The sequence below is a fragment of the Schistocerca gregaria genome, chromosome 6 (genome assembly GCF_023897955.1).
Source record: "Schistocerca gregaria isolate iqSchGreg1 chromosome 6, iqSchGreg1.2, whole genome shotgun sequence".
NCBI lineage: Eukaryota > Metazoa > Arthropoda > Insecta > Orthoptera > Acrididae > Schistocerca > Schistocerca gregaria.
This window is the reverse complement of record NC_064925.1, coordinates 541,583,292-541,599,522: the sequence shown is the minus strand read 5'-3', so window position 1 is coordinate 541,599,522 and position 16,231 is coordinate 541,583,292. Positions and strand designations below refer to the sequence as shown.

The 16,231-nt window shown below is 39.6% G+C and overlaps 1 protein-coding gene across 1 annotated transcript in view; it reads left to right on the top strand.

Annotated features, from left to right (window-relative positions):
- Positions 1-16,231, top strand: part of LOC126278931 (dynein axonemal heavy chain 1-like) — an 825,957-nt gene that overhangs the window by 654,875 nt on the left and 154,851 nt on the right. The gene's annotated exons all lie outside the window — the stretch shown is intronic.

Genomic DNA, 16,231 nt, shown 5'->3' with positions numbered 1-16,231 from the left:
ACTTCCTGGCAGATTAAAACTGTGTGCCCGACCGAGACTCGAACTCAATCAATATTTGAGTATTATGAACATGCTTTGTGAACTCAAATGGAAATGAGTGAAGATGGACACTCTTTCTGCGGAACACAGTTGAGAAAATTTAGGTATTGGCATTTGAACCTGACTGCCACTAATATACATTTTATGTAAGGATCACGAAGATAAGATACAAGAAATTAGGGCTCATACAGAGACTTGCAGACAGCTGTTTTTACCTCACTCTCTTTGTGAATGGAACAGCTAAGGAAACGACTAGAGATAGTACAAAGTGTCCTCCACCATACATCTTGCAGTTGCTTGCAGAGTATGTATGTATTACAGAATATGTTTTATGCTAGTGAATTTTGACATTTTTGGAGAATCAAAATCTCCCTTATAAAAACCAATATGGATTTCATAAACAGAGATCTTGAGAAAGCCAGATTGTTCTGTTTATCCTTGAAATCCAGAGCAGCATAGACATTGCCACCTAGGTTGATGCCATTTTCCTTTATTTGTGGAAGGCATTCAGTACAGTTCCACTCTGCCATTAGTGAACAATAGGGAGCTTAGTGAGTATTGACCAGATTTTTGACTGAATTTACGGTTTTCTAGAAAATGAAACTCAACAAACTGTCCATCAAAGAATGAAATTGACATATATAAAAGTAAATTCAGGTGCACCATAAGGGAATGCTGTAGGGCCATTACAGTTTACAATATACAAAATAATCTAGTAAATAGTGTTGGAAACTCAGTGAGGCTATTTGTGGATATTACTGTTGCGTATAGCAAGGCTGTGACACTACAAGACGGTAACTGAATGGAGGAAGACTTGTCGGTAATTGCAGACTGTTGCAGGCGTAAGGAGATGCCCAGCAAGAGGAGTTGTGTATCATGAGGAGGTTTATTGTTGAAATTTTGAGGGTATAGATTAAATAAGATTTAGGGAATATATTACATCTGTCTACGTATCTTGCAAAATGGTCACACCAAAAAACACATAGAAATTAGAGCTTATATGGAGATTTATTGACATAATTGTTCCCTCACCATTCATGATGGAACAGGAAGAGGAAGAAATGATAATGGTACTAAAAGTACCCTTCACCAGGTACAGGTGTAGATGTATGAGGTTCATTGACATCAAACCTGGTCAGTTCATCTACCTTTGCTTTACACGTAAAGTGGTACCGCGTAACTGTGGGTATGGTGGTACCATCTGTTGATAGAGAGACTGACACGTGTGCACCATTTGATGTTGCATAGCGCCAGTGTGGATTTATGCTGAAGAGAAGGTGGCCACACAAGTTATCATCCACTACCGAACATGCAGGCAAGTTAGCAGAAACAACGAGGTGCGATTCGAGTTTTGGTGGTGGAGGGAGTTGGAGGCCATGAGGTGTGTTGACAGATGAAGGCTGTGTATGGTGAGTCAGTCTTGAGTTGTTCAAGTGTTGTGGAATGGCACAAACGATTCCTTGAGGGGTACAAGTCACTGGAAGATGATGCTCGTCTTGGACAGGCTCATCGTGTCATCACACCGGAAATGGTTGAGGAAACGAATGTTTTAGTCATGGGGACAACCACAGAATCACTGTGGACAAGATCCATTAGTTACTGGGTATTAGCGTGGGCACCGTCCACACCATAATGCATCTGCACTTAAACTTTCACAGAGCTGTTTGCAGTGGGTTCCCCACCAACTGACCTCCGAACAGTGCAATACTCAAAAGGCACTGTCTTTGAGTTATCTGAAAAATTATAAGGAGGAGGAATATGGCTTTCTGTTGCATATTGTCACAAGTGACAAAACATGGTGTCACCATTTAGAACCAGTAATCAAGTGTCAGAGCAAGCAGTGGAAATGTGTGACTTCACCACCTCCCAGGAAATCGAAGGCCGTGCACACCAGTCCTGGTAAGGTCATGATGTCCTTCGTTTTCAATTACAAGGGCCCATTGCTTGTCGAGTTGCTGGAATGGGGATGCACTCTCAGTGCCCAGCGTTATCGAGCCAATTTTCAGAAACTTAGACAAGCCATCAAGTCGAAACACCAAGGTTCAAAAAATGGCTCTGAGCACTATGGGACTTAACATCTATGGTCATCAGTCCCCTAGAACTTAGAACTACTTAAACCTAACTAACCTAAGGATATCACACAACACCCAGTCATCACAAGGCAGAGAAAAGGGAAGTGAGAACGCTACCGCACGACCACGAGCTGCAGACGAAACACCAAGGGATGTTGTCCAATTGCATTATCCTCCCACATGATAATGCCTGCCCAATGCAGTGAAGACATACAACAGTTTTTTTGGGAAACACTGGAACATCCACCGTACAGTCCCGACCTTTCATCGTGTGATTTTCATGTGTTTGGGTCTCTAAAACAAACTATTCAGAGACATCGATTCGCATCGGATGACAAAGTGTGTGACTGGACCCAAGCCTGGATCCGACAGCAACGTACTAGTTTCTTCAAGGATGAAATCAACCAGCTAGTGTCGCAATGGGGTAAATATGCCAGCAGTTTTGGTGACTAATTTTGAGTGTGTGTACTGTGCATAACTACATTCTGGAGTTAACAAGATCATTACCATTACTTTACTCTAGCGACCAGGTTTCATGTGAATGCCCCTTATACATGTAGATGCAGATGGAGGTCTTAGGCAGCCATCCACTAGGTGCCGTCATATGCCAACCTATTCATGGGTCATCTGGAGGAATTTTTCCTAGCCACCCTGAATCCCAAACCCCTTACTTGGTTCAGATTCATTGATGACACTGTGATCTGAACTGAGAATGAGGGCTTCCTATCCATATTCCTCCAGAACTTCTCCTCAATTTGCTTCACCTGGTCCTCCTCAGCCCCTATGAGCTCCATTCGTCGATGTCAACCTCTGCCTCACTGATGGCTCAATCAGTACCTCCATCCACATCACACCTACCAACCTCTAAAAATACCTCCATTTCAACAGATGCTACCCATTCCATATCAAGGACTCCCTCCTATACAGCCTAGCCATCTGTGGTCATTGTCATGTAAGTAGTCTTCAACTAACAATAAACGTCCTAATGAGTGATACGAAAAAATGTACACCTGTCATGAAAATCACGTATACTCTCATGTAATAGCAAAACTTTCCAAATATGAATATGAAAAAGCTAACATCTAAAAAGTATTGTTAACCGTTATTGCTAAGAAAATTGCGTACTTTTGTAGAAGATGTTCAGACTCTTCCAAATAAGTGGACTGCAATTACTACTGAAACAAGTGTTAGTGATAAACATGAAAGCGTGGAGTTTGGTAGTAACAAAGTTCGTAAACAACACTGTGGTGGAGGAAACGAAACAAGAGCAAGACACAGCGACAACAGAACCCAGAATCGGTTGCAAAAAAGGTACGGTGTTCTTTTCTTAACAGACAACCATGGCAGAAACCTGGTGAGTATTTTACATGACAATAACAGAGAAGCAATTGGAAAGTAAAACTGGTTACAAGTATGAAAAATGTTACTGATATCAACGAGCAGAAAAAAAAGTGAAAGATGAAAATTAGTATGTTGTGTGCAGAGCTGGTGCCAATGATGTCACAAGAAACAAGGTATAAAATTTCTTAGCAAGGCAAAAAAATTTCTTAGAAAATAAAAAATCTCGGAACACAATAGTTAGAAGACTACATTACAAGCATGATACAAAAAATGAATACCAAAATCAAACAGATGGGTGCTTCATTTGGAAAATGTAGAATAGAGAATATTGGTAAAATAGACAAATGCCTATATACCAAACATGGGATACATCTAAATTTCGAAGGCAAAAAACTTTTATGAGAGAAAATAAGCAAAATTATCACAGAAAAGATGACTTAAAAAAAATTATCAATCACATAGGTAATAGGGATGCTTCTTTAGAGTAAAATGTAGCAATTTAATGCTTACATATCAGAATGTTCAGTATATAATAAAGAAAACAGAGCACTTTGACATATACCTAAATGAACCAAAAACACATTTCTTGATTGCGAGTGAATTAGGTTGCAAGGGAGAGAAAGTGTATGGATACAGGTTAAGAAATTATGAGCTGATAAACTTGTATTGTAGAAGGACACATCAAGTTGAAAGGGTAGGCATTTATAGCAGAAATGATATAGCATGTGATAAAATCAAATGGACTGATGATCTGACTAAAGAAATGATACTTGAGGTTGCAGCAATAAATTTAAAACTAGAGAACAATAGCTTGATTGTAGCAGCTCTGTATATGTCACCTGGAAACAGAATTGAAGAATTTTTCAATTGTCTGGAGGACCTGCTGGAGAAGACATCAGCGTACAAAAAACATGCTGTTTGTTGGAGACATCAGCATAGACATCAGCATAGACTGTTTAAGTAGTACCAATAATTATTTGTGTTATGTTGACTTACTTCAGTATTATAACTATTATCACAAAACTAAGAACCTACAAGAATTACTGTAGGAGACAGACATGCACTGACCACGTTCTCACAAGCATGACAAAGAAAAACATAAATATAACCACTGTAGAAAACTGCCCTTGCTGTGGAAAGATATGTAAAGAACGTAGATATAACTAAAAGTAATATGTTCATGTATAAAAGAAAATTTAATTGTAATAAATTTAAGATGGCATTAGCCAGTGAAAAATAGGAACTAGTTTATAATGCAAAATGTGGATGATAAATGGGAAAATTTCTGTAAACTATTCAATGAAACTTTTAATGAAACCTGTTCTTTAGTAAAACAAGTAAAGAAAGCTATTAACCGCAAAGCTGAGAATTTCCCTCCAGAAATCGTTGAACTGAGAGAGAACATGAAAGACTGTTACATACTGTTTATAGATACTAAATTACAGTACTATTTAACAAAATACAAACTGCTCATAAAAGGAATACAGAGACAAGTTAACTAGCCTTAAAGCTCATAAATATGCCTGTCAGATAAGCAACTCAACCTGTGTTAGTAAAAGAGCCTGGAAAATAATATACATATAAGGAATGTGGTAAACAGCAACTCATCAACACACCAGCATAACATCAAAAGATAATGACAATATAACGAATGACCCAAAAGAAGTGTGTGAGAAATTCATAGAGATGTTTAACACAATTGGCGCAAATGAAACATGTGACTGGGCACCCAGTTTAAATGTTACAAAAACAAGCCAACCTTTTTTCATTGTTTCATTTAGTCTAAGATCTGAGATTCATATATTTTTAGAAAAAAGGGTCTTTCATCATACAGGTGTACCAAATCTAGAAATATTAAATACACCATATTGTTTAGGAACCACAGTTTTAATTTCTTTTTTAGTTCTGTAATGGTTGATTTAGATCTATTAGAGTGGAAACAATTCAGTAGTTTTATGCCTGCATAGTGAGGGTTTTTCTCATAAAGTGTGGTTCAGTGAGAGATATTGTCGGATCTCTCTCTACCTCTAGTGTTTTGGTCATGTGTTTCTTTATTAAATGGTTTGTTACTGTTTACTGCCATAATGATTATCTCAAGTACATACAGGTTATGAACAGTTAGTATTTTAAATTCTGCAAGATTCGCTATCACATTTCCTTTCCGTAATTCTAAGTGCATTCTTCTGTAGGACAAGTACTCTTTTCATATATTATTTACTGCTGGATCCCCATATCTCTATCCATTAGCTTAGATGTAATTCAAATAGTGCTAAATATATTTGCCCCAGAGTGTTAATGTTACAAAAAGATGTTGATTTTCTTGGGGCAAATATGGCAGTAGAGAGCTTTTTGCAAACATCATTTACATGGCCAGACCAGTTTAATTCTGCATCAAGTATCTGGCCAAGAAATGTCACATCCAAAACAACTCACAAGATACTTCAATGTGGTGTGCCCCAAGGAATTATACTTGGGCCTTTTCTGTTTCTTGTGTACTTTAATGATTTAACTGAGCCCAAAAACTGCAAGGCTGTAAGCTATTCTAATGACACATCTTTTTTCAGCTGGGACTGTGTTATGGAAACTTCTGCAAACAGTAGTGAAATCAATTTTCTGTCAAGTTATCTTACTGCAAATAAGCTACTCGTATCTAAAGAGAAGACAGTGACAATGCAATTTATGCTTAGCTATAATCACAACATAAATAGAAATTTACACCTCCATTGGCCCTGAGCTACACAAACAAACACATATTTTTGGATGTAATTGTTGATGTCATGGAAAGAACATATAGGCCATATGTGTAAGAAAATCAATACAATTATGTTTCTACTGAAAAGGGTCTCAGCCTTCTTGGGTCTCAGCCTTCCTGTGCCATGATAGCTTGAGACAAATATATGTCCATATCTTCATTACGGTATTGAGATATGGGGTGGGCACCAGCTTTCTATACAGACAGACAGGGTCTTCAGACTCCAAAATAGGCAGTAATAGTGGTAACTAAGGTAAATGGAAGAGAGCCCTGCAGAGAAATCTCCAGGGAGTATAAAATACTAACCACCTACTCTATGTACACCCTTCAGACAGTAATGTTTGTGGAACAAAATCCAGAATATAATATAACAAACAGTAATGTACATAGGTACAATACACATAGAAGTGAAAACTTGTACAGAATTGCAAGTCAAAAAAGGCTGCAGGCTGTAGCGCACATACAGTAGGAACCGTCTTAATAACAGGCTTCCATCTGACCTTACGACAGCTAACATGGATACTTTAAAGAGTAAATTTAAGCATCTATTAATAGAGAAAAGCTGTTATTGAGTAGCAGATTTCAAGTTGTAGTATCCCTTTGTAAAACAGTGTATATAACGTAAATTTGTTTTTGCAACACAAAAATGATAATTTCTGATCTTCGCACACTATATCAGTGTATGTATTTATATTTCAAGTTGTAAATTGTCTCTATAAAACAGTGAATATAACAGGTTTGTTTGTAACATGTTTGTTTTTCCAACAACAAACATAATAATTTCTGACCTTTACTATTTAGACCGATGTATGCATGTATGTATGTTAACTAAACCTTTGTATATGTGAACTAAAATCTGTGACAATGTCAAAAAACTGATTGTTATGTGGATAGCAAACAGACAAAGAAATAAATAATAAACATATGCAATGATGAGCAGTCCTTTCCAAATCTCTTGCTGAAGCCTTGGCAGAGCAGAATTACCATCCCCTCATTGCACAGATACAGATATCCAGTGCCTTGTCTTCCCAATAACCCATCATACTTACTGACCAGTCACAAAGGAGTGCCTTCCTTTTCATGACTCAGTACACACCAGGATTGGAGCAGCTGAATCTCATTTTCACTAAGAGTTTCAGCTATCTCCCACCTCACCATGAAATGAGTAATATTCTACCTACCACTGACACAATGGTACTCTGCAGTCCTCCAGCCTATGCAAAATACCTGTCCAGCTGCATTCCACTGCTGTTCCTAACTGCTTGTTCAATGGCTCTCACATGCCTGCAAAAGTGCCAGATGCAAATCCTGTCCCATACGTCCTCCCACTACTATCTGTTCCAGTCCTGTCACAGGCGTTTCTTATTCCCTTGAGTTGCAGGGACACCTGTGAAAGTAGTCATCTTCCATCTTAGCTGCAACAACTGTTCGCCATTTTGTATGAACAGCTACTGCCAAACTGTAGCCATGAGACAGCTGCAACACTCAGTTGGACCACAATACCAGTTGCTTGACTTAGTGAGTGCTTCACAGCCTGTACCATCTGTATTCTTCCCACCAACACCATACATACATACTTACTGTTCACTGCTACAGCCCCTTTTAGAGCTATGACATCTTTTGTCATTTGCCTCCATTCTTCTTTGCCCATTGGTTTCCTTCTCCAATTCCTGACTCCCATTGATATGATGTCCTCGTCCATATCTTCAAGCTACTTTCTCCTTCTCCTTTTGAACTTTCCAATAAATACTTTCTTACACTCTTGAGTTTCTGCCATTCTCTGTATGTGACCAACCCACCTCATTATCTGTACTTATTCTGTGGCAGTCTTCCTCTCTCCCTGCCCTCAATATCTTTCTCAAAATCTTCCTTTCCCATCTCAGTGACCCATTGACCAGCCTTCTTCCCTTGTAGTCATCACCCAGTCTCCTAATCCATACATTTCTGAAGGGTTTAAAATAGATATATTTTCATTTTTATAATCTTGTTAACATTCCTTCCATTTGCTATCCTTTTTTGATTTTCTGCTGCTGTCCAATTATCTTCTTGTATTACCAAACCTAGATATTTAAATACTTCCATTATTTGATATTCTTTAGTGTTCATTTTTAATGAAATTTTTTCACTATCTACTAGGATCTCCCAATACTTTGTTTTGCCCATATCCTCTTCCAGTCATAATTTTTGTGCTACTCCTTCCAATACAGTACCATTTCCTTCAAAGCTCTGACGTGGCTTGCAACTACATATCAGTGTATGCCACCACCTGGAACTGCTCATTACATATTGATCACATTGAGTTCATTGGCATTTCCTGAATTTCACTCCTCTAGTGCTAAGTTAAAGAATAGCAGAGAGATCACACCTCCTTGCCACAGTCCCGTACCTAACTTGAACTCACCTGATGACTCTTGTTATGTTCTGCCCTTACAAACTGTTGCTTTCATTGCTATTTCTGCCAATCCCACTTATTTTAGGGGAATTCTAATATCTTTAATACTTTTGAGAATCTTATTCTGGTCTAGATTGTTGTATGCTTGTTTAAAATCAGTGTACAACAAATGAAATTGCTTGTCTCGATAAAAATAACTGGTCATTGTGGGTCTATTTCTTCGAAATCCCGTCTCTTAATCTCCAGTTTACTTTCCACTCTGATTTCCAATCAAGAAGATAAAATCGTACTACACAGCATAGGTGTTGTATCTAAGAGAGTAATCCTGTGGTAACTGCTGCTTTCTAACTTATTGCCTTAATGAACAGATTATTTCCATGCTCTGGACTTTAGGCATTTCTTTATTTGCCCATGTTTACTTTATTAATTCATTAATGGCCACTTCTATCTTCTTTCCCCCAAATGTTAATAATGCAGCCTTTCTGCCATCTTCTTCTGTTGCTGTATAACTCTTTAAGATTTTAATTGCATTCTTCACTTTTCTGTAAGTCTAATGGTTTGACTTCCTGATCCTCCACTTGTATTCTAATTCCAGTTATGAATCCAGTTCCTGCTGTTCCTCATTCAAGGCTTTCTCTCTTTTACCTCCTTCCTTTCCTTTGAGTAACTCAGTAAAATAATTGTGCCATCTTCCCAAAGCTGTGCTTTTATCTCAAGTTAGTTTCCATCTTCATTCTGGTTGAAGACAACTGCTCTCATTTGGAATCCTTTCTTCAGTTCTCTAGATTTTTCATAAAACTGTTGTATCTCATTATTGCCCCTCATTTTGTCCAACAACTCTATTTTCTCCCTTTCATTCTTGCTTTCTTCACAGTGCATAACTTAGCCTCTCATTTCTTCTTGTATCTATATTCTTCCAACCCTAGTATTGTTTTCCTTCACGGCAATCTTTGCCTCACTTTATTCATCTTTTGAATTATCAATGAACACTCCTCATCAAAACATTTAACTGTTCTTTTGTGTTTTACCCTCCCCAGTACTTCCTCTGCAGCAGTCTCACATTTAGTTTCTGCATCATTTTCCTTGTATTCTTTCCTCTTGTCTCAAAAATCTCTTTTAATTTCTTTTTGTATTCTTTCTGCTTTTCTTCAACTTGGAGATTTTCTATATTGTGTTTTGATTTCCACTACTCTTTCTATTTGTTGCCAAATTTATCTTCTGTCTATATCTGATAAATCTTGCACTATACCTCAAAGAACACAGCCTCTCACTAACTACTGTGAAACTAATTATATTTGCCATCATTGAGCTATGTATAGTGGCCTGTATCTCCTTCACTATGTATTGGCCTGTGTTTCCTGAAAGCTATCATTCCTTGTCCTTTCCACCATATTTCTTGAAATGCCACTATTTTCATTCTATATTTATCTATTTCTTCTCTAATTTCTTGCAGTCTGCCATGTTTCTTAAGTGTCCTCACATTCCAGATGGTTATCATAATATCCATTTTCTTTCTCATTAATCTTTTTCCTCTTCTGAGGCCAGTGTGTGGTAGCCGCAACACTTTCATTTTCTGAGTGGGGATTATTGGCTGTGAACCCAACCCCCAACCTGGAGGACAAGTATCTTTCCTTGGGTTTTACTCCTGGGTTTTCTTCCCTAGGCCTGTAGCTATGCTTCTACCAGTGTAGCCTTCAACTTTCGTGGAGCACACATCCCCTCCTAGCTGTCACTAAGGAAGCCCTATGGGAGGTTCCCACCAAGATCATCTTTTCTGAACTGCATATGAGGTAACTGTGCCTGTAGCATATCTTTTGTTCCCGTAAACCCCCTGGTGTCAAAATTCCCTAGTCCCTGACTTCCAATTGCCTCTTATCTCCATCTCTCCTCCTACTCCAGCCTCAGAAGCACATTCCATCCTCCTATCTCAGCTGAATAGCACTTTCTTTCTGCCTGCTTCTTTCCCCTCTGCCTTCCCCTAAGCACAGCTCTCCTGATGCTGCATCTATCAGCACACCAGACTGTCCACACCACACTTCTCGAGACTCCTACAGGACCACTGAAATAGCTTCCCCCACCCCTATCCTGATATCTGTCCCCCTCCCTACCTCTAAACTCACACAAACCAAGATTGCTGCTCACCGCAATGGTGCCACAGCATCCAGAAATAACAGTGGACATGTGAGTGTGAGTTGTGCATTTATGAATGTGTGTGTGTGTGTGTCATCTAATGAAGGACTTTGCCCAAAAGCTGATGCTTTCCCAACAGTCTACTTTTACATGTGACTGTCTGCTGCTCAATGCTTCCTGCATGCAGTTAGTAGCAATATAGCTATTGGTATAGATAGTATTGACTACAAAGGTAGCTTAAGAGTACTTCTTAAATGTGAATATTTTAGGTTAGGTGTCACTGTGATTGTTATGAATAACAACTGGAAATAAAAAATTCCTGTAAACAGTCACATTTATTTTATTGTATTTTCCACTGTGTGTTTTGAAGGATTACACCTACATATCACTTCAAGAAGAATATGGAGTGTAAGGATACCACATGGTATGGATAAACTCCTTGACTTCCTTACACATCTAAACTCCATACACCCCAACATCAAATTCACTATGGAGACTGAAACGGAGGGTAAATTACCTTTCCTTGACGTCTTGGTCAGGAGAAGGGCTGACTGCACCCTAGGTCATGGGGTGTATCGAAAGACAACACACACTGATCTGTATTTGCACGCAGACAGCTGCCACCACCCTTCACAGAGGAATGGGGTACTTAAAACTCTAGTACATAGGGCGCGCACTATCTCTGACACAGAGAGTCTACCCCAGGAATTGGAACATCTGAGAACTGTATTTCGAAAAAATGGGTACTCAGAGTGGCAGATCCAACGTGCTCTCCGCCCAACCACTGCATCACAACCTGTTGAGATGGATGAAGTCACGAGGGAGGAGGTAGGCACTGCATTTATTCCATACACAGGTGCACTCTCGGGGAAAATCACCCGCATTCTGAAGAAACACCGGGTCGGAACTGTGTTTTGTCCTCCGAATAAAACTCGTGCACTGGTGGGGAGCGCCAAAGATGACCTCGGTTTGAGGAAGGCTGGCGTGTACCAGAATCCGTGTCAGTGTGGCAAGTCATATATTGGTCAGACGATGCGTACCATCGAGGATCGATGCCGTGAACACCAGAGGCACACTCGACTGATGTATCCGAGCAAGTCAGCGGTCGCTGAACATTGTTTGTCAGAAAATCACACTATGGAGTATGACCGCACAAGGATTCTGGTACAGACGTCGAGATACTGGGACAGTGTTGTTAGAGAGGCCATCGAAATTCGCACCAATGACGACCTCATAAACCGTGACTGTGGCTATAATCTTAGGAAGGCTTGGGAACCAGCGATTGGGTTAATAAAGAGTAAATCGAGCAAACGCATAGTTGTGACGACCATGGCGGACAGAGCCATCACACCGACGTCATCTCAGACGCCAGCGGAGGGAGCGTGCCGCAGGCGGAGGGTATTTAAATCGGCCGCCGCCGCGACCAAACCCAGTTCCCCCTGAGCAGCCATAGCGTACGGATCTCCGTGCTGGTGTGTTCACAGGAGCTCAGTCTGTCAGTTCACCTGATGATGGCGACATGTTTGATCACCGAAATAATTGTGCCCGTTGGACACTATAGACCGGCAGTACACCCGTGGATATTTTGATTATCAAATACGCCGGGAGAAACTCAAGAATGTATTTATATTAGTCAATAAAATATAGATGTACTGTACATACAACTTATGCATGTCACTGACACTGTGAGGCAGCAGGAGAGAAAAAAGTTGTTTTAATACAAAGATCAAAGTTCTGTGGATGTTTTGATTGCATTGAAATGTAAATACCATTTAGAGTTGTTACCAGGTCTGGTACGGTATGTAAGGGGTGTGAATACCATCAGATATTGAGCAGTGGCTATGAAAGACATGAAGATCGTAAGTTCTCAATCACACAATATTTAACAGCGTTTGGGGCCTCACTGTTGGCTGCCATTTGGCCATCTGATCGAACAATGCAATATCCAGAGTTGTGGGGCATTAGGATGTGATGGTGTCTGAAGGCTGAGGATAACACAGTGGTCAGTCAGTACTGCTAAGGTCTTCCGAGATCTGTTAGGATGGAATCTAGTTTTGTTAGTGTCTGATGTTGCACATCATGGGAAGGTGACGACAACCATATTTATCATCAAGATTCCAGTCAATCACCTTCGACCACTAAAGGGAAGGAACATGAATTGTGGGCCATGGACACTGCAACCTCTTCACCTCTCAGCATACCATTTGAAAACAAGTATGGAGCCCATGCAACATTCTATGTCATTCCACCCCATTAGTCCGCTAACAGCACCTAGACTTGTTAATTACTATTGCATATGTAGGCTGCATATCACATCACAAATGCCATGACCAAGAAGCATGGACTGCTGATGAATGGTGTCACTTCATGCTTGAATTGCTGTTCATTAATAATCTGAATGACTACCGTCGGTGATTATGCCTGTGGCTTACAAAGAGGTCCCATTCTTTCAATGTTTCAGGAGGCATGTTGGTGTTCTGGCTTCATGGTGCAGTGTATGTTTTCAGTTAAAGCTGGTAGTGATTGAAGGAAATCTGACAGCACCAGCATTATGGTGTGGTGTGTGGGCCTTCAAATAAGAATGAAATGATGGCCTTCAATTCACAGACTCAGGATTGTAATATTAAAAGTTTGGGCTGGCTTTGTTGTCTAGGGGTTGGGATACATAGTTGCCGCATTACAGGCCAAATACTGCTGAGTCTACATTACACAGTTTGAATATATGCTTATGAATTGAATGGTTGAAGGTTCCCATCACTCGGCAATTATGAACTTTGAATCTTATATAGAAATTTATAAATGAAAGATTGCAATTAAGTAAATTCTGCAGGTACTATTTTAACGTCTTCAGATGATATGTACTATAGCAGAAGTACCTTTAAGAATGCCCTTTATCACTGTAAAACACTTATTGGTGTCGATCGTCCAGCTATTATATAAAATATAAGTTGAATAACAGGGAAACAATAGATTCCTATTTTGAACAGCAACATACCTGGCAAGATAGTCACTTCTAAATGCGTACTATGTCTTCACTGCAGAAGCCACAGAAATCTCACAAGTGCACCAGTTGGCACACACAACCATGCACAAACTGCTTCACTCTCTCAAGTCCTTCCCGTGACAGTGCGTCCATCGCACTGAACTCTCCAGGATCTCTCGTGTCCTCTCCCATATTCCCCTGTCCCCTCTTGAAATGATGCTCCTCCTCCTCTTCCATACAGTCTCTCCACATATCCTGTTCGGAACGATCACTTAGATTGGCTAGAGGGCTCCCACCCTGTCTCCAAGCCAATGCATACTCACAAACATAATGAAACACATTCGAAATACTGGATTTACATTTAAATAACTTGAAATTAAATAAATATTCCTACAGCTGCACCATAAATACGCTCTAACACACATTATTACATACATAAACAAATTAAATAAACATATATCAAAGGAATAGAACAGAAGTAAGCCAGTAGCCTAATGTCTCTGTGCTTTCTAAAATAATTGACCAATATCTTCATGTATAGTATATATCAGATACAAACAAAGAAATAGATGAATAAATATATTTATAAGCATGCTGCTATCATTTTTTCGTGTAACTGTGGAATACTTATGGCCTGACGCGATCGATAGTAATCGGCCACTTTGACCTCCAATAACTCATGTATTATTCAAGTTACATGCCTGTAATTTATACCAATTTAGGTTTTCACTAATAGCTTTTGAAAGACATGTTGATTGACAAAATTGGATGAACCATTTAGATTTTGAAAATTCATTGCTGGATGTTAATAGAATAATTTATCATCAGATACTAAACTTTAAACTAATAAAGATATTGAAAATCTGATTACTCCATCAGAATCATCGTGCAAATAATGGTAATGTACATGTTTCTTTTTGAGGTATCATGGTTCATCTGGCTACTATTAATTTCTTTACGAACTGTGAAATGTCTGCCATTAAGGTTTCACAAAATCTGCCATTTTGGCAGTCCTGGCATGTCTCCTTCATCTACACAGTGTCACCAAGGAATTCCCAGCTATGCGGTTGGCAGGACCATGTGGTCCGGCCATTGTGTGGGATCATGTGGTTGCTAACGAGCCGCAGCTTGCCGAGCAGCCCGAGCAATGGCTGCCAACTCTGAACTTAAAATATTTCCAGGGCACCACAAATCACCCGTTACCACACAGGTGACTATTGGTTATGATTTCAGGTAAAGGACATATAGATTGAGGGAACTCTGACAGCACAACAGTACGTCACTGACACCCAGCTCCCATATGTGTTACCTCTCTTGAGACAGTATTCTAGTGCTATTTTTCAACAGCACAACTCTTGCTTACATATGGCATGTGTGTCAGTGAAAAAAATGGAAGTGAGTATATGGCATCATTGGCCAAGAGGCCTCATCCGGGGAAGTCCAGTCATCAAGTACAAGTCTTATTTCAGTCGACGCCACATTGAGTGAATTGCGTGCCAGTGATGAGGATGAAATGATGATAAGGACAACACAACATCCAGTCCCCAAGCATAGAAAATCTCCAACCCTGCCGCAAATCGAACCTGGGCACTCTTGCATGGGAGGCGAGCACAGTACCACCCAGCTAAGCAGGTGGACTGTGTCAGTGAACTATCTGCTTGATACTGAGGTATTCCTATGGCTAGCAAGATCCCCAGATTGTGTCAGGAGAGAATACAATGGTTCCATGGTACCTTTACTAAGTAAATCAGAGTGTGCATCCAGGGGAGAACAGTTGTAATGACCGATACATAAGTGGGCTTGTATTGCGAGGTTCTTTGTGAATTTTACTCCATATTGTAAGCAGTGAAATAACATCACAATCTCTCTCAACCCATAAAGTTTCATATCATTGTCTACTTCCTTATGGGTGCTTATCTTTTTTTATCCTCTAGTGTAACATACCATACACTGAACTAACAATGGTGGTGTATAGGAGCTAATAAGTGGAATGAACATATTGAAAAGATGAATATGTAATGCTGGGTTCAAATTGTTCAAATGGCTCTAAGCACTATGGGACTTAACATCTGAGGTCATCAGCCCCCTAGAACTTAGAACTACTTAAACCTAATTAACCTAAGGACATCACACACATACATGCCCATGGCAGGATTCGAACCTGCGACCGTAGCAGTCAAGCAGTCAAGCGGTTCCGGACTGAAGCGCCTAGAACTAATCGGCCACCGCGGCCGGCTGTAATGCTGAGATAGGATGAGTATTGCTTTGGTCAAACAATGTTTCTAGCAGTAAGACATCCAAGTAGCCTCTTACCAGAGGTATTCATATGCAAATCATACTGTTTACAACGGCAGAAAGTTAGAGGCCACATTCTTTTACATTCACAGTTTGTCAAACTGTTCAACAGAAATTTATGATTATGCACATTCTGCTGTATTTCATTTAAAGGTAAATGACTGTTATATGAGATGGACTGTACAAGAGAAACTTGTATCTATGATTTTTTAACCACATATTTAAGT